Below are 22,479 nucleotides of genomic sequence, written 5' to 3' on the forward strand. Positions count from 1 at the left end.
ACATTTAGAATAATCATAACCCAAGGCTGGCATATACATTGTCCGCAAAACCGACTGATACTATTTAGAGTCCATTCAAAGACATCATTCAATTTTACAAAATATAAATATTTTTTATTCGATTCTAAAGTCACGTTTCGAATGCGGTAGATTTAACAGAGGCTGTCCTTTTGTTCAACGTCTTACGTAAAAGAATATAATTTATTCCGAAAATTTACATTTTTTATTTAAAAATTACATAAAAAACTACCTGAATTTCGTTGTAAACTAAATTTGCTAATTGGTAACATTTATCTCTAATTTCAATAACAAAAACGTATTCTAAACCACCCCAAGATCTATAGAAATTTGTGAAAATATAAATCAAGTCAATGACATCGTTGGGGACAAAATCAAAAATTGACAGAGAGGCGTTGTCAATTGTTGGCATTTCATTGTCAAATTAGTTGTAAATTTCAAATGCCAATATTTGCTAGATTTGTTCAAAGCAAAAATTTTCAGTTATTAATACGTTTTATGTCTTCTCTCTCTCTATCTCTCGTTTTTAGGTCAGTATCGAATTACAAACGAATGGCGAACGTTAACCAAACAAAGTAACAACAACTAATCAGAATATTGTCAATGGATGGGTTCTGTCAATGCTCAACACTTGAGAACCTCCAAAAAAGGTAAAGATGGCCCGTGCAGATTTATTTGTTATTTAGATTTCTGTGTTTGCCTTAATTATTTGATTTGCATAAATTTCAGCTGTTGATTTTTTATTAATGAAAATTCTTCAAAAACCAAACCGGTTTTCAAAACAAACAAAGATTCGGCTTCTCCGATAGTTCCATATATTTAACGATTGTTAATTTCAAAATTGATATTGCGATACATTGAATAATTTGAATAATCGTTCTAAGAATTTGGAAATATGTGTGGCAATAAAATCAAAGCAAAACGAATTCAAAGATGACGCCAAAGTAACTGTATTCCTTAAAAAAAAAAACAAAGTTTATAAAAACATTAGTTAACTGTTTGGGTATTAACTGCTCGTTTTCTTAATTAATCAATGCGAGACTTCTTCTTTGGCAAATCGTAGATAATAGCTTTGTAAAAATAAATATTATGTTGGCTTGGCGAGGAGAGCTAGTTCCATGAATTAAATTAAAATATTTTAATTTGAGTCGTTTTGGAAGTCGTCAGTTCGCCACCCACGCTTCGTTCGCCAATTTATTTTGCGTTCTTTTGATGAACAATAAAAAGAGTCAAATAAAATTTATTTATTTCCCGTGAAATATGGCATGGTAGGCGCCAATCAAAATCATCGAATGATGTTAATCAATTTTAGTTAAGAGATACCGGGTTAGATAAAAAAATCTGCAACAAAGTCAAACGCAATAACATTAAATTTTTTTTAAATTTTATTGAATGAAAGCAAAACTGTCGGAAAAAGCATCACATTTTAGAATATTTCGTATATTTTTTCGATTTGTTCGAATTCGTCACCTTTGACACGAATTATGGCTTTTGAACGGCCAATGAAACCGTCACACGCTGCCCGAATGTTGCTCTGCGGTATTTTGACCCATTCCCGGCGAAGCGCTTGCTTGAGGTGATCGACACTTTGATATTTTTTAGTGCCAACCTTGCTTTCCAAAATACTCCAGATATAATAGTCCAACGGATTGGTATCCGGGAGATTTTTGTGGCCATTGTGCGCTGGAAATGAAGCGGGCAACCTCATTTTTTTAATCATTTTTAGGTGGCGCGTGCTGAGTGTGATGGTGTCGAGTCCTGTTGGAATGTCCAAGGTCTGCGGCCAAAAATGTTTGCGTGCCCAAGGCTTTAATACACCCTCCAGAATATTTTCGCGATAATAATCGACATCTATTCTGATGCCACGAGCGATTAACACGAGCGGAGAGCGACCAACGGCTGTTATGGCGGCCCACACCATTACCATGGCCGGTGCTTTAGTTCTTGTGGCCAACTGAAGGTGTACATTTTCAGCTGACCTCTTTGGCAAGTAAACCCGATCATTTTGTTTGTTTACAAACAGCTGGACAACGAATGTTTTCTCACCGGAGAAAACCAAATTCGGCAGTTAACCACTTTCGGCCAAGCGAAGCAACTCTTTAGCTCTTTTGAGTTCTTGCACTTTTTGGAATTTCAATGGCTTTACCCCGAGCTCATTTTTCAATATTTGCCGAATGGAATGTTGCGATATGTTCAGCTCACGAGCCATTTTTCGGCCACTGCGACTCGGGTTTCGATCAAGTCGCTTTTTTACTTTTCGAACCATTTCTGCTGATGCTGCTGCTGTTTTCTTCCGTCCACTTCCTTGGCGTCGGGATACGCTACCAGTATCACGGTAACGAGCGATGGTATAAGACACAAAAGATTTATTTAAATGCTGGAGTGCTCTAACAATAGCCAATTGTGGTTTTCCAGCCAAATATAAAGAAATCAAATTATCACGCTTGAATACCGAACACGAATAACTTTTTTTCTAGAAAATTCTCAGCAAAATGCTTTTGTACGCTTGTAAACAATATAATGAGCTGTCACTGGAATAATTTTAACAGCTGTCGGATGAGTAGCTTAGAAATGATAGCAGTCTGAAGTTGATTGTAGTTTTTTCATCTCACCCTGTATGTCAATTCCAGATACTAACAGAGGCCTCAATATTAAATTTGAGGATTCCTACTCTTATCACTTCACCCAATACCAACTTTAGTACCATTAAGTGCTTTTCGTACAAATATAAGACACATTTCCAAGCCACCGCCGAATCTCAAACACAGATGCCAACAGTAATGAAAATATCTTATTTCGTAATTCCAGGTCTATCCGTTCACCCAATGCTTAATTTAGTACCACTTAGTAATTTTCGTACAATCATAGTCCACACTTCCGAAATCAGATTCATATGTTCACCACACTACACATAAACAGCGACCCTAATACTAAATTTTAGATTTGAAGCACTATCAATCCTGCCAATACCAAATACAGTACTATTCAATACCAAATTCAGTACTTTCAGAATTGTATCTATATCCCTTCACCTAATACCAAATTTGGTACCATTTAGTACTTTTCGATCAATTATAGTACACATTTCCAAAACAATCTCCATATCTCAATTCCAGATACCAAGAGAGACCGTAATATCTAATTTGAGGATTCTATCCCCATCCCTTCGCCCAATTCCAATTCCAACTACTCTTCGTACAAATATAGGACGCATTTCAAATCACCGCCACATCTCAAACGCAGTTATCATCGGTAATCTAAATATTAAATTTTCGAATTCACACATCAACAAATTTAGTACCATTTTGTTCTATTCGCAATATTGTAGTACACATTGTCTATACCACCTCCATATATCCAGGCTACATATGAGTAGTGACCTCAAAACCAAACTTCAGATATCAAGCAATATCTATTCACCCTATACCAAATTGTACCAAATATAATACTATTTAGTAAATTTTATACACTTGAAGTACTCATTTTCAGAACCACCTCTTTATCACAAACCTACCAACAACAGGAACTCTAATACAAAATTTCGAAAATTCTGGCTCATCCCTTCGCTCTAAACTACAATTTAGTAACAATTGGTACAGTTCACACCCTTTGTACACATTTCAAAAAACCTTACTTTCAACCTCAATTCTCATAACATAATTTCAAGCTCTATTCGTTCTCACTATACCAGAGAGCACAGTTTTCTTCATTTTCACTCGGAAGCGAATCTTGCTCGCGAGTTGGATTGCTCAAAGTGTGGAAGTTTTATATGGAGTTTACTCTTCACTCTTTTTTTTTTATGGGAGCATTCCCGAGTGACTCCTGTTTGAACAATTAAGAGTGGGATGAGAATCGCTAAAAGTAGATTTATGTCTGCGTGTGTGTAACATCAAACGGGGCTTGATGTTGCTGCGTGCTGAAGATAATTCTGAAAAAAGGGGGAGAAGGGGGAAGAGGTCGGCGATCTTTCACATAAAAATACACATACATAGAAATGCAACACCGGCATAACAAAAACCAAAAGAGTGCACCGCAAGAGTAAAATCTGCTCGATTTATTTCGAATTTAGCTCCCAATCAAAACCGACGTCGAAAAATTTAAGTTGCTAGATATTTTTTCCTGCTTCCAGGAGCGAAATCATTCGAATTTGTTAAAAAAAGTGAAACTCACTCGATTACACTCTGGGAACAGAAAAAATATCGAGCAAACTCGGTTTTGAGTGGAAGTAATATTTGTTCAAAATCCGGCAGATTCTACTATTGGCGAAGACGGCATAATACCAAATGGTTCCATTATAGAATTCTAGTACCATTTTAGAACTTTTTTTAACTAATGCTCGAATTTCAACAAAAAAAAAACCCTTCTGGTGCATCTATCCTGCATTCCATCAGTGACTCTCATTTAAAGTTTCAGAATTTTAGCTCATTCCGTTTGTGCAATACAAAGTATTACATATTTAGTACAGTTTGGTACTTTTCGTATCCTTTTAGTACGAATTTCCAAAAATTCAGCCTTATCACGCGCCTACGCACCAAAACTGACGGCAGAAGTTAGATTCTTGACATTTTGCACGAGGGTCAATCTTGGTGCGTAACATATATAGATATATAGATTTCAATATTGTAGACTTAGACATTTTTTCCGGGCATTGACGAGCCATTAGTCCCTCATTTTTTTACAATTTTACCTATAGTAGAATAATTTAATGGTCCACATTCCGTTTTCTTACCAAAAATTACTAATATTTCTAATTGCCCTTGCTGGTGTAAAGGGTGAGAGGGGAAATTACCCACAGCTACTAATATTGAAATGCTATGCTAATATCGGCGACCATTAAAAGAGACCACACAACTACAACGAAATGTCAATCAATCGATCATTATGTATTGACATAACAGCCAAAAGTCAGGGGCAAAAGTTGATACCCACATCACTGGAGTACGTGTATGTGTGTGTGTTGTGTATTTATTATCCCCCCTAAGACAAGTAAACTCCCATCCCTATTACACGGCATTCGTTGGCTCCGACACGCATACATTTTCCTTGGTGGTAGTATTGGTGGCGGTGGTGGATTATGAATTATGAATGTGCCAATTATGGTTAATTGACCAAATCGATAATGTCAATTTGAAGATTTTCGGTTTCTTTGTCTGTCAAATGCAGTGAAATTTGTCAGGACATTGTTCGGTATGTAATTGCATGTAAAAATGAACAGTCATCAGTTATCCTTTACAAGTTCTTAATGATGTGGGTGCGGAGATGGTGTGCCGGTAGGTGGGTTATGCACACTTCGGCAATTTTGAATTAGAATTGCAGAGATAATTGATTTTGCAAATCAATAATGAAGAGAAAACTTCGCAAGTTATGACAGATAAAAGTAATGGAAATTGTGACCCTTGTGGGTGAGGTACCAGAAGGGGATTTGTCATCTTTATAACAGTTCTTGTGTTAGCAAAAAAGTTTGTATATGTGCAATTTGAAAAGAGTTCGATGTTTTTTTCGCAATTTATGAATTTATTTATGTTTTTCAAAATTTTGAACCCTATGTGGGGGAGGTAGCCGATCTCTTCAATCGTTAACACAGATATTGTGTTGATGGAAATATTGAGATGTACCTAGTTTGAAAAGAATCGGATGTTATTTTCGCATTTTATGAGTTTCATGGATATTCAACATTTTGACCCTTTATAGGGGGAGGAAACCGAAGAGGTGCACCGATATACCTCGTATTCACTGTAAATCTTGTGTTAGTAGAAATACTAGGATGTGTGAAATATAAAAATAAATGGATACTTATATCGGAGATGTACCAGAAGGGATAGTCCTATATCTACCTCATTTATAGCAGATAAAGGGTGGACGGGAATATTGAGATGTGCCAGGTCTGAATGGAATCGGATGTTGATTTCGCGTTTTATATGTTTCATGGATGTTAAAAATGTTGACCCTTGGTGGAGGAGGTACCCGAAGAGGTGTACCGATATACCCAATCTTCACTGCAAATCTTGTGTTAGTAGAAATACCAAGATGTGTGAAATATGAAGAGAACCGGATGTTTAATTCGGATTTTTTGATCGTTTCGGTTATTCAAAATGTTGACCTTTTGTGGGAAGGTACCAGAAGGAATGGCCCGACCTCTACCATCTTTATAACAGATCTTGTGTTGGTGAAAATATTTATATGTGCCAAGTCTGGATGAAATCGGATGTTAATTTCGTGTTTTATGAGCTTCATGAATATTCAAAATGTTGAACCTTTGTGGGGAAGGTACCAAAAGGAGCGGACTGATATATTCCATCTTCGCACCAGACCTTGGGATAATAAAAATATTGTGATGTGTGAAATTTGAAGAAAATTGTACTCTTGCATAGCATCTTTTAAAAGTTATAAATATTCAAAATTTGACCCTTGGCGGGGGAGGTACGAAAGGGAATAGACCGATATATCCCATCTTCACAGCAGGTCTTGTGCTAGTACAAATAATAGGATGTGTGAAATATGAAGAGAACCAGATGCTTATTACGGATTTTGTGATCGTTTTGTTTATTCAAAATTTTGACCCTTTGTGGGGGAAGTACCAGAAGCAGTGGAGCGATATATTTAATCTTTATACCAGACCTCGGGTTAATAAAAATATTGTCATGCGTGTAATTTAAAGACAATCGGACTCTTACACCAAATTTCATAAAATTTGTAATTATTCCAAATTTTGACCCTTGGGGGAAGCACTTGGTGGAGGGGGCCGATATTTTCCATTTTCGCACCAGAAATTGCCCATCTCCGAACTCGATCTAAGTTTGATAATAATATTACGACGTACCAAGTTTAGACCAAATCGGATAATCCCGGTGTCTAGCACCAGTCAGACAGAAAGACGGACGATCGACTCCAAATGGCCTGAAACGGATTTGGTCCAAAGAGACCTGGAGTCGAAAACCGTTATTTTGATGAGGCACGTTTTGGCCGTGTAAAATTATATAGAGGGTGTATATTATTTGATGCGGCCAAAACGCTACATCATATGGATGAGGGTTAAAAAGAAGAAAAACCCCACAGTTTTATAGATATATTTTTACACGACTTTTTTAGATTTTATCCCGTCAGAAGGCCATTCTGAATTGGTGAGAATTGTCAAAATCTGTCCAGCCGATCTCGAGCGGTTTACTTAAGCGGTTTACCTAACGTCCCCCCTTCTTTGATATACACAGATTGTAACTATTTTGCTATATGACCGATATCTTGGATATCAGCATCAATGTAAACATCAGGAGTCACCTTCTCGTTTTATTGTGATTTCGGCGGAATTAAAAATATTCGCGGATTAGTGGAAAATTTCGTATTTAAAAAAAATCGTATTTAATAAATGTTATGGTATATTTTTCCCTCTAAATATTCTCCGATGACGGTCCAAATTGGTAGGCTTTTCCCCAGGCCTAAATTCTAGCCCCATGTAAAATTTCGAGTCGATTGGTCTCTAATTGTGACCCCAAGAGCTACTGTAAAATCGAGAAATCTCTCTGTTTTTTGATAAATTTTAACCCCTTAATGTTTTGCGATCCCCTCCACCACCATGCACAATTCCATGAGGATCGGGCCATAATTGCGACCTGTAGGGTGATTACAAATTATCGTGGACATACGACAAATCCCTTAAATATGGAGGTAATACCTTGGAGGAACTGCAGCTGATAGTATTGGAATTAGAAACAGAAGGCTCTAAAATACCGAAAACAGGAAAACCGGGAGGTGCCGTTTTTGGAAGCATTTTCAATCCCTACGAATTATGTCACTTTCTGTGTAAAATTTCAAAGGCCTATATTTAATATTGGGAGCTTGTTTTAACATGATATTGGGTGAAGGAATAAAGCAGGAATCCCGAAATTCGGTTTTTAGGTCTCAAATGTTGGTGTCTGTGGTTAAGATATTGAAGTGGTTTTGGAAATGCGTCCTATATTTGAAGGAAACTTTTACTAATACTAAAACTGGTATTGTGTGAAGGAATAGGGCTGGAATCCCGAAATTTGTTATTTAGGTCTATATTGGTGTCTGTGATTATGATGTGGAGGTGGTTTTGGAAATGCGTCCTATATTTGTTTTCAAAAACTTCCAACTGACATTAAATTTGGTATTGGGTGAAGGAATAAGGCTGGAATCCCGATATTTGTTATTCAGGTCTCTAATGATGTCAGTGTTTAAAACTTGGGTCCAGGTGATGCAAACGGAATGACAAATTTAATATACCCTCAATTTTATCCATTTATAGTCTCCTCCACTCTATCTCAATTTTTGCAATAAGGACTTTTTTAAAGAATTCACTGCTCTCTTCTGGAATTTATAAGACTTTGCTAGTTTTGAGATTTCTACAAGCATTTGCTTTAAAAATTTTTAAATTCCCATAGAATAAAAAAAAATCTTTAATTTTATCTGATAACCAAACAAAAAATTCGTCTTCATTTTCAATGGAAAAAGGAAATTGAATCAAAGCCTTTAGCATAGAATTCTTTCAAGCACACATAGAATAGAAAAATAAAAAAAAATACACAATAAGCCAAGATAAGCTTCAGTGGCTTCCTTGCCTAGATATCATGACCACCAATGCCATACAACACACACACACATGAGAATTGTATCTCCGTCTCCTCCACATTCCTCCCACATGACATTAAGTAATTCCTTTTAGATATTTTATTAGTCAATAAAATAATATTTACATATGTATGAATAAATATCATCATCAACAAAAAAAAAAAAACGCAATTTGAACGGAAATGCCATTGGCAGTAGCAGTTTCCGGCAGATACCAGAAAAAAAGAAGAAGCAAAAAAAAAAAAGAAAAAAAGCACAACTACTTTGCGCAGGGAGTGGGGAGGTGCAGGGGAGGAGGTGTACAAAAGTGAATTATGAAACATGAATTTATGATTGTATGTTCGTTCGGTTTTTCTTTTTTTCTGTTCTGCTGACAGTGATTGTATCCAAAGCTGTTGGCTCTTCTAAAACCCCCTTGAGCCACAAAATGTTAACATTTTCTTTTTATGATTCCTATTTGTCTTTTGTTTATTTCCATGTGTACTACCGTAAGACATGAAGAAAGGTGAAATGGAAAGAGAATGTGAAATTGTTAACGCGGGGCTAAAGTAGAATTAGAGGAAATGTGGAAATTGTAGTTTCTGAAAGAAGTTGGCTTTGGGTGAGGTACCAGATATAGGGGACCGAAGTATTCCATTTTCATACCTCATCTAAAACAGATAAAAATATTGAAATTGCCAAAATTACAAGAAGATCGAACATTTATATCCAATTGCATGCGGAATCATAAATGCCATATTCATATCAGGTTTCTGGTTGTGAGAAATAATTAGATATTGTAAGTTGTAAAGAATCGCTGACTTGTTCCGATAAAAGTAAGTAAAAGTTCAGATAAAAGTACTGAAAATTACGAACCTTTGTGGGTAAGGCACCAGAATGGGTTGGCAGATATATTTCATCTTCACAATAGAACTTGTGTTAGCAAAAATGTTTGTGTGTGTGTGAAATTTGAAGGGAGTTGGATGCTTATTTTGCTTTTTTGGAGCGTTTTGTTTTTCAAAATCTTGAAACCCTATGTGGGGAAGGTACTAGAAGGAATTGTTCAATCTCTACCAGCTTTTTACCAGATCTTGTGTAAATGAAAATATTGAGGTGTAGCAAGTCCGTATGGAATCGGATGTTAAATTCTCGTTTTATGAGCCTCATGGATATTCAAAATGTTGACCCTTTATGGGGGAGGTACCAGAAGGGGTGGACCGATATATCCCATCTTCACAGCAGATTCTTTGGTCAATAAAAAGATTGTGATTTGGAGACAATCGGACACACAGTCACATTTTATAAGAGTTATAATTATTCAAAATTTTGACCCTTTGTGGGGGAGGTACTTGATGGAGTGGACTTTCGCACCTTACCTAGCACTAATCTAAATTAGGATTTCCAAAGTTGAAGCACAATCAGATTATCCTTACTCTTTCTATGTAGTAAAATATTTCCTTTAAAAATGTTTACCTTTTGTGAGGGAGGTACCAGAAGGAGTGGACCGATACTGCCCATCTCCGAACTTGATCTATGTTTGACAATAATATTACGATGTACCAAGTTTGGATCAAATCGGATACTCCCTTCGAGAGTTATCGTACGCACCAGCCAGATTGGGCATCGCTAAACCGACTTCAAATGTCCTGAAACGGATTTGGTCCAAAGATACCTGGGTGTACAATTGTTATTTGGATGAATCGCGCCATATGACTGAGGGAATAATAATAGGATGTGGAAATTTTGGGGGAAATCCGACATTAACTGCCCACTTTAAACGAATTGATTTTTTGTGAGGGAAGTACAGGAATGAGTGGACCAATATTGTCCAGTTTTGATTCTAATCAAAGTCGTACCTTAATTAAGCCATGTGCCAAGTTTGAACACAATATAACAACTTTGATTATTTTTTCAAAACATTTGAACTTCTGTGGGCGGGATCCAGAAGGAGTGAGCCTAATAAAAAGTCGTGAATTTTTGAAGATAGTTTTCAAGGCCAAACTTGAGGTCTTTTCAAGAAGAATTTTCAATCAAAGCATCTGGAGAGAATTTTTTGAAAAAGAAAACTGATGGGTTTTAAGGAAATTTTTCATGGATATCCTGATCGAAACTCAAGTACCTTTTAGGGAAAAAAATTGGAAGAACCTTATGGTCTTCGCTTAACTGGTGGTAAGGAAAATATTTCATTGTACTAAATCGTATGGATACTCCTTCTTTCAAAACAGACTCCGAATGTCCTGAATTACTTTTCGCCCAAATAGACCTGGGTCGACAACAGTTATTCCGATGAGACATATTTTGTCCATATATAAAATAATATGTATCCATATTGTAGCTATAAGGCTGAGGGTATAAAAAATATAACAAGGCTACAAAGAGCAACGAAGAAGTTGGGTGAAACCTGTGTTTAAGAGCTGCTAGAATTCTGTATATTGCAGCGTAAGGGGTTACTAATGGGGCTAGGATATAAACAAGACCACCGAAAAACTCGTTCGAATTTGTACAGGGAGCGAAATTCGCTCGAATTCGATGGCGAGCACTCCTGAGAGCATTAAAACCGGGCAAAATTTGAACCTTGGTGCGAAATTCGTTCAAAATCGAGCAGATTCTACTCACAAACCAATCAAAACAAATAACTAATTTTATACCCTCCACCATACTATGAAGGGAGTATTTACTTTGTCATTCCCTTTGTGACTCCTCGAAATACTCATGTCAGACCCAACAAAGTATATATATTCTTAATCAGCGTAAAAACCTCTGAGTCGATTTAGCGATGTCCGCCTGCCTGTCTGTCCGTCCGTCCGTCTGCCTGTTGTAATCACGCTATCTTCCGAACAAATTGAGATAGAAGGCTAAAATTTTGCACACATGTTTATTTGTCCAGTAGGCAGGTTATATGTAGGTGCACGTTTTCATATAGCCCCCATATAACGGTACCTCCCGATATTCGGTATTTTGATGATTTTAGAGTAATTATTCACAGGAATTGTTTCAAATTACGTATTTAGAGTTCGTGATGGGAACTACAGTCTGTGACAGAAAATTGTCTATGCAGGTCCAGGTCTTCGTACAGGGTTGCCCATATTCGACGGACCCATCTGGCAACGCCATAACTTTTGACAGAGATGTCACATCGCTTAATGACATACCGCGTTTGAAGCGTCAGTCCAAGCAGATTTTTATCATGAACCAATACACGCCACGCGAGCGCTCTGAAATAGTTGAAATTTACATTCAACAGAAGAAGTCAATTGTGAAAACACAACGTGCTTTTAAAACATTAAAAAATGTGAGAAGTGCGCTTTCTAAGAACACCATTAAGCGTTTATACGAACAATTCTCGACTGGTAAGGCTCTTTCTAATCCGAATAGGCCATATAAAAGTCGACCAAGGCGATCGGCCGAGAATATCGCTGCCGTACGAGCCAGTGTTGAGAGGTCCCCAAGAACATCCCAAAAACGCCGTTCTCAGCAGTTGGGCATGGCTCGGTCCACTTTACAACGGATTAGTCGCATTGATTTGCATTTGTTCCCGTACAAAAATTCAATTGACGCAAAGAATGTTGCCTGCGGACAAGCCTCGTCGATTGGAATGGGCCCAAAGGTCCCAAAGGTCCGTCGAATATGGGCAACCCTGTAATGTCCTTCCATGGAATTTTAGGCTGATCGAGAAAATGAGATTGAAAATAGCAATCATCAGTCCACGAGTTGGCATAGCCATCATATAATTGTATCACAATTTTGAAGATCTTTTGATATGACTTGTTAGCTAACAACGTGGAGTGGGTCATATGTAAAACTTGAGATATTTTGAAGCTTTTAGACACATAATGCGACTATTGATATTTGTCATCGTAGCACAAAGTGTTAAAACACCCCAGATTTCTTAAATTGTGAGCCATATTTCTCCTGTGATTAATTATAGTCTTCAATCACTACAAAGGTGAATGTGGTATGAGTATAATATATTTGGGTGGGATAAGTGAACTAAAAATATATAGAGACCAGATTTGTATTAAATTCTAATGATTAAAAAAATTTCACATTTTCATTGAAAACAAATCCATGCTTCTTATGTAAATATTTGACCTACCAAAGAAGCAGATATTTACATAAGAGATTTCCTAGCAATTTAATGGAAGGTCAACACCAACCAACCAGAGATTTATAGAGTTTAGTGACAACAGAATTAGCCCAAAAAGAACGTTGTACTACATCCATTATCCTTTTAACTCGGCTAAGTAGAGAACATCCATAATACATGATGAAATGAACAAACACAAGTACACAACCCACACACACACACCAACACACATACTTGCGACATTGGCCATGACTCTGTTCAATCACAGAAGCGTCTTCTGCCTCCTCCTCCCTCCATCTCTGCCACGTAAATCCTTAAAACTGAAAGCTTCTGGGTAGTTGGATATAATGTTGTCATCACATGCAAAATAAACCGAAAACGGAAGAAAACAACAAAAATATGTCAATAATGTCACACACTCGTTACTCAGATATAGAGAGAGAGAGAGGTAGTAAAGCAAGGAAGAGACGAGGTGAGAGCGAGAGACACACTGCACGAAGATGTTGATTTTATTGGCATCAAGGATAAGCCTTAACACGAAACATATTTACATTTTCATGGAATCAATTAGGCTTATTTGAGTTAGGCAGGAAATTTCCTCAAACATTTGTTAAGTTAAGCCAAGGGCAACAGCCATGGAAGAAATGATGTGAGGGGAGGGAGAAGGAGAATAAGGTGGATTTTTGGAAAATATTTCTGGGAAATATATTTATCACGCTTCTATTTTCACAAATAATTGTCAATGATGACACATTTAATGGGCTTTGAATCCAACATAAATTCTGCGGGGTGGGAGATTGATGGGATTTGTAAATATAATTAAAATCTATACCAGAATATAGAGATTTTGCCGAAAAAATGAGATTGAAAGAAAAGTAAAATGAAAACATTTAAACACGTAAAATTAATAAAGAAAGGGAGTATCGATAACACGATGATTAAGAATTCGTTTTATTTTTCTTCCAAGACTCAAATTTTAAGATATTACAACATAAGTAGCCTAAACATAGGTCGAAATTCTTAAAGATGTGGCCATGTCGACATTCACAAGACAATATATTTTGTATATTTCCGACAAAATAAGAAAATCGTTTATCGGACTATTACCGATACAGGGTTTGTTTTTTTTATGAGAAGGTCCAAGGTTCTAAGAGGATTTTAACGTTTTTTCGGACCAAACTCCTCGATATAGGGTTTTCAAAAATCTGAGCATACTTCGTACATAATTTAAGAATCCTCTTGAAAACCCATTTTCGTAAATTTTTCTAAGCAATTTTTTTTTCAAAGCCACTTGAAGACATTTTTCTAAGAATATTTTTGCAAGGACCTCCAAAAAAAGCTCATGAATGTTTTTTAAGATTTTTTTCAAGGACCTTAAGAGAGACCTTCTAATGAATCCTCGTGGAATTTTGAGAAGTTCTTGACAAAACTCGTGGATTTCAAGAAAATTCTCATAAAAACAATAAAAAAATTTTAGGACAATTTTTAAAGACCAATATAAGTTATCAATGAACGACTGATCAAAACTTGTGGATTTTTAAGAATTTTTTAAGAACCTTCGGAATAAAACTCGTTGTTTTTTTTTTAAATTTTCTCTCAAACATCCTGACGAAAACTCATGAAATTTTTCAATTTTTATGACCTCGTGACTAATGTATATTTTTTTAGGTATATTTTTCAAGAAAAAGAAAATGTTTTCAACCATACCATACCGAAAAATAGTAGATACTTTTAGAAAAAAAATTCGAGGACCTCCTGACCAAAATTTTTAAATTTTTTAAGAATTTTTCTAGGACTTCCTGTCTATATCTCCTGATTTTTTTGAGAGTCTTTTTCAAGAGTATTTCAAATAATTTTAACCACCTTTTGATCAAGCAAAAATTTCAAAGATCTTCTGACGAAAAACTAGGGGTTTGCTTAAAAATAAATTTCAGCGATCTTCTGATCAAAACTGAAGGGAATTTTATGAAAAAGTTTCAAGGACCTCTCGACTAAATCAATTTTTTTAGGATCTCCTGACCAAAACTCTTGGATAAGAATTTTTCAACTCTAGAATTTTTAAGCAACTCTTTTGAAAGACCTCCTGATCAAAAATTGTTGCTTTTTAAAGATTCTTTTCAAGAACCTCTTGAATAAAACTCTTGGATTTTGAATAGTTTTTAAAGATCTGCTGAATAAAACTCTCTCTTGGATTTTGAATAGTTTTTAAAGATCTACTGAATAAAATTCCGCGGCCTTTTATGAATAACATTTGCTGCATGTCATGTCCAAAATTCGTGGATTTTTAAGATAAATTTCTTTAAGGACTCCTGACCAAACTTTTTTATGAATATCTCTTTCCCCAAAATAAGTGGAATTTTAAAAAACATTTTGCAGAGACCTCTTGATCAAATGTCGTGATTTCTTTAAGGGTAAAACAAGTTAAAAAGCAGTAAGTTCGGTCGGGCCGAACTTTGAATAACCTCCACCATTTGCAAAGAATTTGGAAATTTTCAAAAAATAAAATCCTTAAAAAATTCTGTTAAAATTTTAAAAATGCCGAATATAACCGTTATATTGGGGTCTATACGACGTGGAAATACATAGGCATTGTTTGTCATAAGCCATTACCATATTCAAATTCGAAACTTGAAATAAACTGTGAATGATGTAGCTAAAATCATCAAAATATCGTATATAGGGAGGTACCGTAATATCGGAGCTGTGCGAAGACCTGTACCTATGCAGGTATAGGTACAATTTTCTGTCACAGGCTGTAGCATCCATTTCGAACTTCAAATACCACATCTCAAACAATTTCGGTGGATATTGTACCTAAAATCGTCAAAATACCGAATATAGGGAGGTACTGATATATGGGACCTATACGAAGACCTGGACCCGCACAGACAATTTTCTGTCACAGACTGTAGTTCCCATAACGAACTACAAATACCAATTTTGAAACAATTCCGGTGAATAATGTCGTTAAAATCATCAAAATACCGAATATCGGGAGGTACCGTTATATGGGGGCTATACGAAGACGTGGACCTGCACAGACAAATTTCTGTCTTAGGCTGTGGCATTCATTTTGAACTTCAAATACCAAATTTTAAATTATTTCCGGGAAAAATGTCACTAAATTCATCAAAATACCGAATATCGGGAGGTACCGTTATATGGGGGCTATACGAAGACATGGACTTGCACAGACAATTTTTATATCTTAGGGTGTAGTATCCATTTGGAACTTCAAATAACAAATTTGAAACAATTCCGGTGAATAATGTCGCTAAAATAATCAAAATACCGAATATCAGGAGGTACCGTTATATGGGGGCTATATGAAAGCGTGGACCTACATGGCCCATTTACGAACTTAACCTGCCTACTGGAAAAATAAACATGTGTGCAAAATTTTAGCCATCTATCTCAATTCATTCGAAAGATAGCGTGATTACAACAGACAGACGGACATCGCTAAATCGACTTAGAATTTTACGCTGATCAAGAATATATATACTTTGTTAGGTCTGACATGAGTATTTCGAGGAGTTACAAACGGAATGACAAAGTTAATATACCCTCCATAGTATGACGGAGGTTATAAAAATTCAAATGGCGACCGGACCAAAATCCCCGAATTTTTGTAGAAAAGCAAAATAGACACCCAAACCTTAAATTCCTTTTCAACCACTTCACCAATTTTTGGTTATAAAGAATTACATTTATAATCCTCAACTCCTAGACGTCTGATTAAAATTGTTTGGAAACTATCACCAGGATTGAACAAATATGTCATACTTAGGGGAATGATTTAAAAGCTCTCTCAAAAGAAGTTATTAAAAAAATACAAAGTGCAATTTTTTTAGTTTCTTTATTTTCTTACTAAATTCTAAAGCGACAATTTTTTTTAACATTTCACACATGATAAATATCACACTCAAACCCTAAATTATTCAAAATGAGGATTTTTGTTTTGACAGCTAACTTTCGGAGATGAAAATTATGCCGGTAGGCATTTTCAAGAAAATATATTTTTTTTATAATTTTGCCTACGCAATTTATTTGTTTATAGACATTATTTTTTCGCCCCATGTGTGGGAGTTCAGACTAAGAAAAATATTTTATTTTGTTTTTTTTTTTTTCTCTAAAAACCACAATTTTGTTTCTTTTCGCAATACACGCAACAAAATACGCAGAACACCTGTGTGAAGACAAAAAAAAATATTAAAAAAAAAAAATTCAAAGAAAATATCTGTTCAATGTTTTTGTGTGTTTTTGTCAGCCATCCACCCATTTATTTATTCAAGATTTTGTTTCTAGTTTTTCCATTCCGAATACATTTGTCTTTTTATCTAAATTTAATTGGATCATTTATGGACAAGAGGCACACCATGCCCCGTCATGTTAAATGGCTTATTTTAATAGTTCACAACAGAGTCGTTGATAGCCATGTGCCACGGGTTATAAATTTATTAATGAAGCTAGTTGGTGTGCTTCTGAAATATTTCAAGTAGTTTTTTGTTTTTTTTTTTTTTTTTGTTTTTCGAACAGAGGTCAATGATTCCGTTTGTTATTTGGGAAAAATATTTTAAGAATTTTTTGAATGTTTTTGCTTTAAATTTTTAATAATGAATGATTCAATTTATATAGTTTTGAATTGAATTTTAAAAATCAGAAGGAAATCTATCTATAAATTTTTCTATCCCTCAACTTTCTAAATATTAAAATATTTATCTACATATCTGATCAAATGCTTATCTATAGGCTATCTTCCTATTTATCTACCTCTATTTCTAGTATTTACCAGCAAATGCCCGTTACTTCTTATGGGGAAAAAGGAATCTAATTTAAGCGAATTTGTGAGTGCTTTTTACCTTAATACGATGAATTCATACAGTTCATCGAAATCGTACTTTTCAGTCAAATAAATGTCTAAAAATGGGTATAAAAATACATAAAGGGTGAGATAAAAAACTGCAACAAATTCAAGCGCCATAATTTTTACACTTTCTTTTTAAAATTTTATTGAATGAAAGCAAAAAATGTCGGAAATAGCATCAAATTTTAGAATAAGTTTAGATTTGTCACACCATCACACGCTGTCCGAATTTTGCTCTGCAATATTTTGGCCCTTTCCCGGCGAAGCGCTTGCTAGAGGTGATCGACAATTTGGTATTTTTAGTGCCATCCTTGCTTTCCCAAATTACTCCAGACACAATAGTCCAACGGATTGGTATCCGCAGATTTTGGTGGCCATTGCGCGCTGGAAATGAAGCGAGGAACCTCATTTTGTAACCATTCTTGGTAGGCGCGCACTGAGTGCGATGGTGCTGAGTCCTGTTGGAATGTCCAAGGTCTGCGGCCAAAAAGGTTTGCGTGCCCAAGGCTTTAATACACCCTCCAGAATATTTTCGCGATAATATTCGCAATTTATTCTGATACCACGGTTGATTAATTCCAGCGGAGGGCGACCATCGGCTGTTATGTCGGCCCAAACCATCCGCATGGCCGGCACTTGAATTCTGGTGGCCATCCGAAGGTGCACATTTTGAGCTGACCTCTTTGGCAAGTAAACACCATTATTTTGTTTGTTTACAAACTGCTGGACAACGAAAATTTTCTCATCGGAGACGGAGAAAACCAAATTCGGCAGTTCACCACTTTCGGCCAAGCGAAACAACTCTTTAGCTCTTTTGAGTTTATTTTCTTTCTGTTGCGAAGTAAGTTCTTGCACTTTTTGGAATGTCATTGGCTTTACCCCGAGCTCATTTTTCAATATTTGCCGAATGGAATATTGCGATATGTTCAGCTCACGAGCTATTTTTCGGCCACTGCGATGCGGGTTTCGATCAAGTCGCTCCCTTACTTTTCGAACCATTTCTGCTGATGTTGCTGTTTTCTTCCGTCCACTTCCCTGACGTTGGGCTACGCTACCAGTATCACAGTAACGAGCAATGGTACGAGACACATATGATGTATTCACATTTAAATGCTGGAGTACTCTAACGACAGACAAATATAAAGAAATCACACTATCACGCTTGAGGGTATAAAAAACAGCCCATCAGCAACCCTCAGCACAAATTCCAGAATTTTACCTCTATGCAATGGATTAAATTTTTGGATACCTTTTAGTACTTTTGGTACACTTACGGAAAATGTAGTGTCCTGTGTCCGTGTCCTGGGTATAAGCTATCTCCTCACTAATTTACAGCCAATTTTCATTGTAACTAACACGATTCCCTTTATATATATCCTCCGATCTTTCTACCTATCTCGCCATTTATCAATAGAGATAATCAATAGTTCTTTTAATGTTCAACAAATTTTGGCAGATAAAAATCAATTTTTTGTTTAATTAATTTTTACCGCCTAAAGACAAAGTACTTAATAAAAATTAAAATTTTGAAATAATTATTTTTTATAAAAATCGTTATTTTATGCTGTAACTGAGTACGATATACGCAACATTGGTAACGACTTAATGCTACTTGTTTGTTCCGCCTCTTGAAATCATGTAGGTAATATTCAAGTACTTGAAAATTTTGAAATTGTTTCTAATTTTGTTAATAAACAGAGTTCAATGGCCTCGTTGTAATATAATTTAAAAACATTTATCTGCTTTCCCATGTTGAAGTACACGACTTTTGTGGATTAGCTTTCGGATTTGTGATGTAGAATTTTTTGTGGATTTTTTAATACTTTTTTATTTAATTTTCTTTTTTTCATTTTAAAATATCTTATTTTCTAAGAATAATTAATAAATATTTTTAAAATATATATGTATTTTATGCTACATAAAATTTCCTTAATATGCCATGAAGCAAACACAAATAATAATTTAAGCCAACCAAATGTCTTCTTTCATAATTTTGATTAGAAGTCTATTTAATGCTCTGCTGCATGCGAATGCATAAAATTTTGTTAAACGTCATTTCCTCTTTGGCATGAGATTCTCTTTCTCTCTACAGTTGGTTGGCTGGCTGACATTTTTGCTGTTGGCATAGAAAAAAACTTAACGAAAACTAAAACGATATGCCATAATGGCAATTTGTTAGACATTAATTACCAGAGAAAAGATGCTCGACATTTCACCAAATATTTCTATTAAATATGCCACATTTTTATGTTTTAGATTTTGTCGTTTGTTTTTCATTTTGTAAAAATGCACAGCAATAATGAGTGAAAATATTGGCCTCGTAAACTTAGATATGTTATGCGGCATTGGTTGTGTATTGGGAAAATGCAAATAAAAAATAAAAAAACCCATATTTATGCACTAAGGTCTGTTGAAAAAAAAAGCAAAATTTGCATAGCTGAAGAGTAGGCGGCATCTTAAAGACACTTAATTTGTAATTCCATTTCCAATAGTTATTTAAAGATTGCCGACTGTTTGACAAATAATACTGCAATTATGGATACAATGTCGAAAAGCAAAATTTGAACAAGTATTTGTTATTTGGGAGATTTCCAATGGCAGACTGTAGTAGTAGCTGCTTTTAGTATGGATACAAGCCACACTGTTTTGAAGCATTTTTCGTTATTGGTTAGTGCAGATATATTTAAAATTGTAGCGCAATTGTGGTTAAAAACAAAACAAATTTTAAATATTAATAACATTACTGTTTCCTAGACCCTTTTTTGTAGAATTCCCATCAATGTCCCTCAATGCCAAATTTCAGATTCCTTGCTCGATTTTTTCGCATTAAGTGATAATGGTGCGTTTTCAGAACCAAAATGGTATGGTTCTTTAAAAAAATGTTGTAGGGGAGGTATCAAAAGGAGGTATCAGAAGAAGACATTTCATATGTAGGGATGTGCCAAGTTTGAAAAGAATCGTGCGTTTATTTTGCATTTTATTTCGGTGATAAGTATTCACCCGTCCGTATGACACGTCGTGAGGGAGGTGCCAGCAGGAGTTGTTTTATCGAGTCAATTTTTGTAAGGTATAATGGAATATGCCAAATTTGAACACAATCGGATTCTTCTATAAAATTCTATAAGCGTTTCCTTTATTCAAAACCTTGACCCTTTGTTGGTTGCTGGAAGGAGTGGTCCGATTTATTCCATATTTATGCCAGATCTAGAGTTGTTAGAAATATTGGTATATGAGAAATTTGAAATTAATCGAATTCTTCTTCTATATAATATAAGCGTTGCAATTACTCAGAATAATGACTCTTTGTGGGGGAGGTACCAGAAGGATTGACATTATATTGTTAATTTTCGCACCTAACCTAACACTGACGAAAATATTAGGATTTGCAAAGTTAAACGAGATTTTATGATCCGTTCTTTTTCTATAAGATAAATTATTTTCTATGAAATTTTTGATCTTTTGTGGGGGAGGTACCAGAAGGTGTGGGCCGATATTGCCCATCTCCGAATTCTATTAAAGTTTGACAATAATATTATGATGTACCAAATTTGGACCAAATCGAAATCCAAACTCCCTTCGAGAGTTATCGTGCGCATCAGCCAACCAGACGGACGGACGGGCATCGCTAGGTGTCCTGAAACGAATTTGGTCCAAAGAGACCTAGGCTCTAAAACCGTTATTGTTATGAGGCACGTTTTGGCCGTTTCAAATGATATATACCCTCTGTTGCTATATGGCTGAGGGTAAAAATATATACGGCAAAATAACATTGAACATTAAAAATGTTGCAAATGATTCGAACAATAACCAAGCAAAAAAAAAAAATCAATACAAATCGGACTACGAATTTATTCACACGATACCAACATCGTAAAATTATTTCTTGACCAGAAATAAAAAGTACATACTTTTTGGTAGACACAATTTAATTTATTATCCGATTGAGATGAAATTTTCCAAACAATATTTGTTTGACCCAAGGACGAACCGTATTGAAATTGATGAGAATTGATTCACCAAATTTGGTGAAAATCGATTCAGATATAACTATAGCTCCCATATATATGTTTCATCCAATTTGTTGTCTAAGCCCCTCACATGCGTAATATGCCTTTCACAAGAATAATATTAGGTACATATCAGAAATAACTCTTCCAAATTTTATCGATATCGGATCAGATTTGGGTATAGCTCTCATATATATATTTATCCGATATCAGGTTAATTATGTACCAGATGGCCAATAACAGCTTAAATGAACTGAATCTTGGTAATTCCGACAGAATTCATCCTAGAAACAAGTACTTCAAATTTGGTGAAAATCGGTTTAGATATAACTATACCTCCTATATGTGTGTTTCATCCGATTTGATGTTTTAAGTCCAAACAAGCATATTTGATACTGGACATCAGATACAGCTCGAAAATAGCTCTGCCAAATTTTATCGAGATCGGTTCATATTTTTATATACCTTCGATATTCATCCGATTTTATGGTTATTGTCTATATATGGTATGGTATTCAACCGAATTTTTCCATTTGGTGAAACTTAGTCCGGTAAATCTATTGTTCCAATAAATATTTTTTAATATAATTTTCTGTCGGAATATTATGCACTATACAGCAATGTTATTGTTGGTATGATCTACTTCACATAAATTCGCAATATAGAATGTTTTATTACGGGATACGGTGTAGGGTATCATATAGTCGGCCCCGCCCTACTTTTTACCTTTTCTTACTGGTTATTATTTATATTACCCTTTAATGGTTTATTCGGTTGAAATGTATATTAATTTTTTATTCTTTCTTTACAGGTAATAATTAAAAAATATTTGGTGTGACATTAAACATTAAATTGGCCAAGACATATTTATGCGGGTAAGTTTTAATAGAAACCTGAAAAGGTTGTTCTAAATCCTAAAAATATTAATAAAAAAA

At 35.2% G+C, this 22,479-nt stretch overlaps 1 protein-coding gene across 3 annotated transcripts in view; it reads left to right on the top strand.

Moving 5' to 3' along the window:
- LOC101897363 (trichohyalin) overlaps positions 1-22,479 on the top strand; it is a 286,523-nt gene that overhangs the window by 82,778 nt on the left and 181,266 nt on the right. The window contains exon 2 of one of the 3 annotated variants that reach the window (XM_059130411.1): positions 549-668. The exons of the other annotated variants lie outside the window; for them this stretch is intronic. The gene's annotated coding sequence lies outside the window, so the exon portion shown is untranslated. The remainder of the gene's footprint in view (positions 1-548; positions 669-22,479) is intronic. 3 annotated transcript variants of the gene reach the window in all.

This window comes from Musca domestica, unplaced genomic scaffold, assembly GCF_030504385.1.
Source record: "Musca domestica strain aabys unplaced genomic scaffold, Musca_domestica.polishedcontigs.V.1.1 74, whole genome shotgun sequence".
NCBI lineage: Eukaryota > Metazoa > Arthropoda > Insecta > Diptera > Muscidae > Musca > Musca domestica.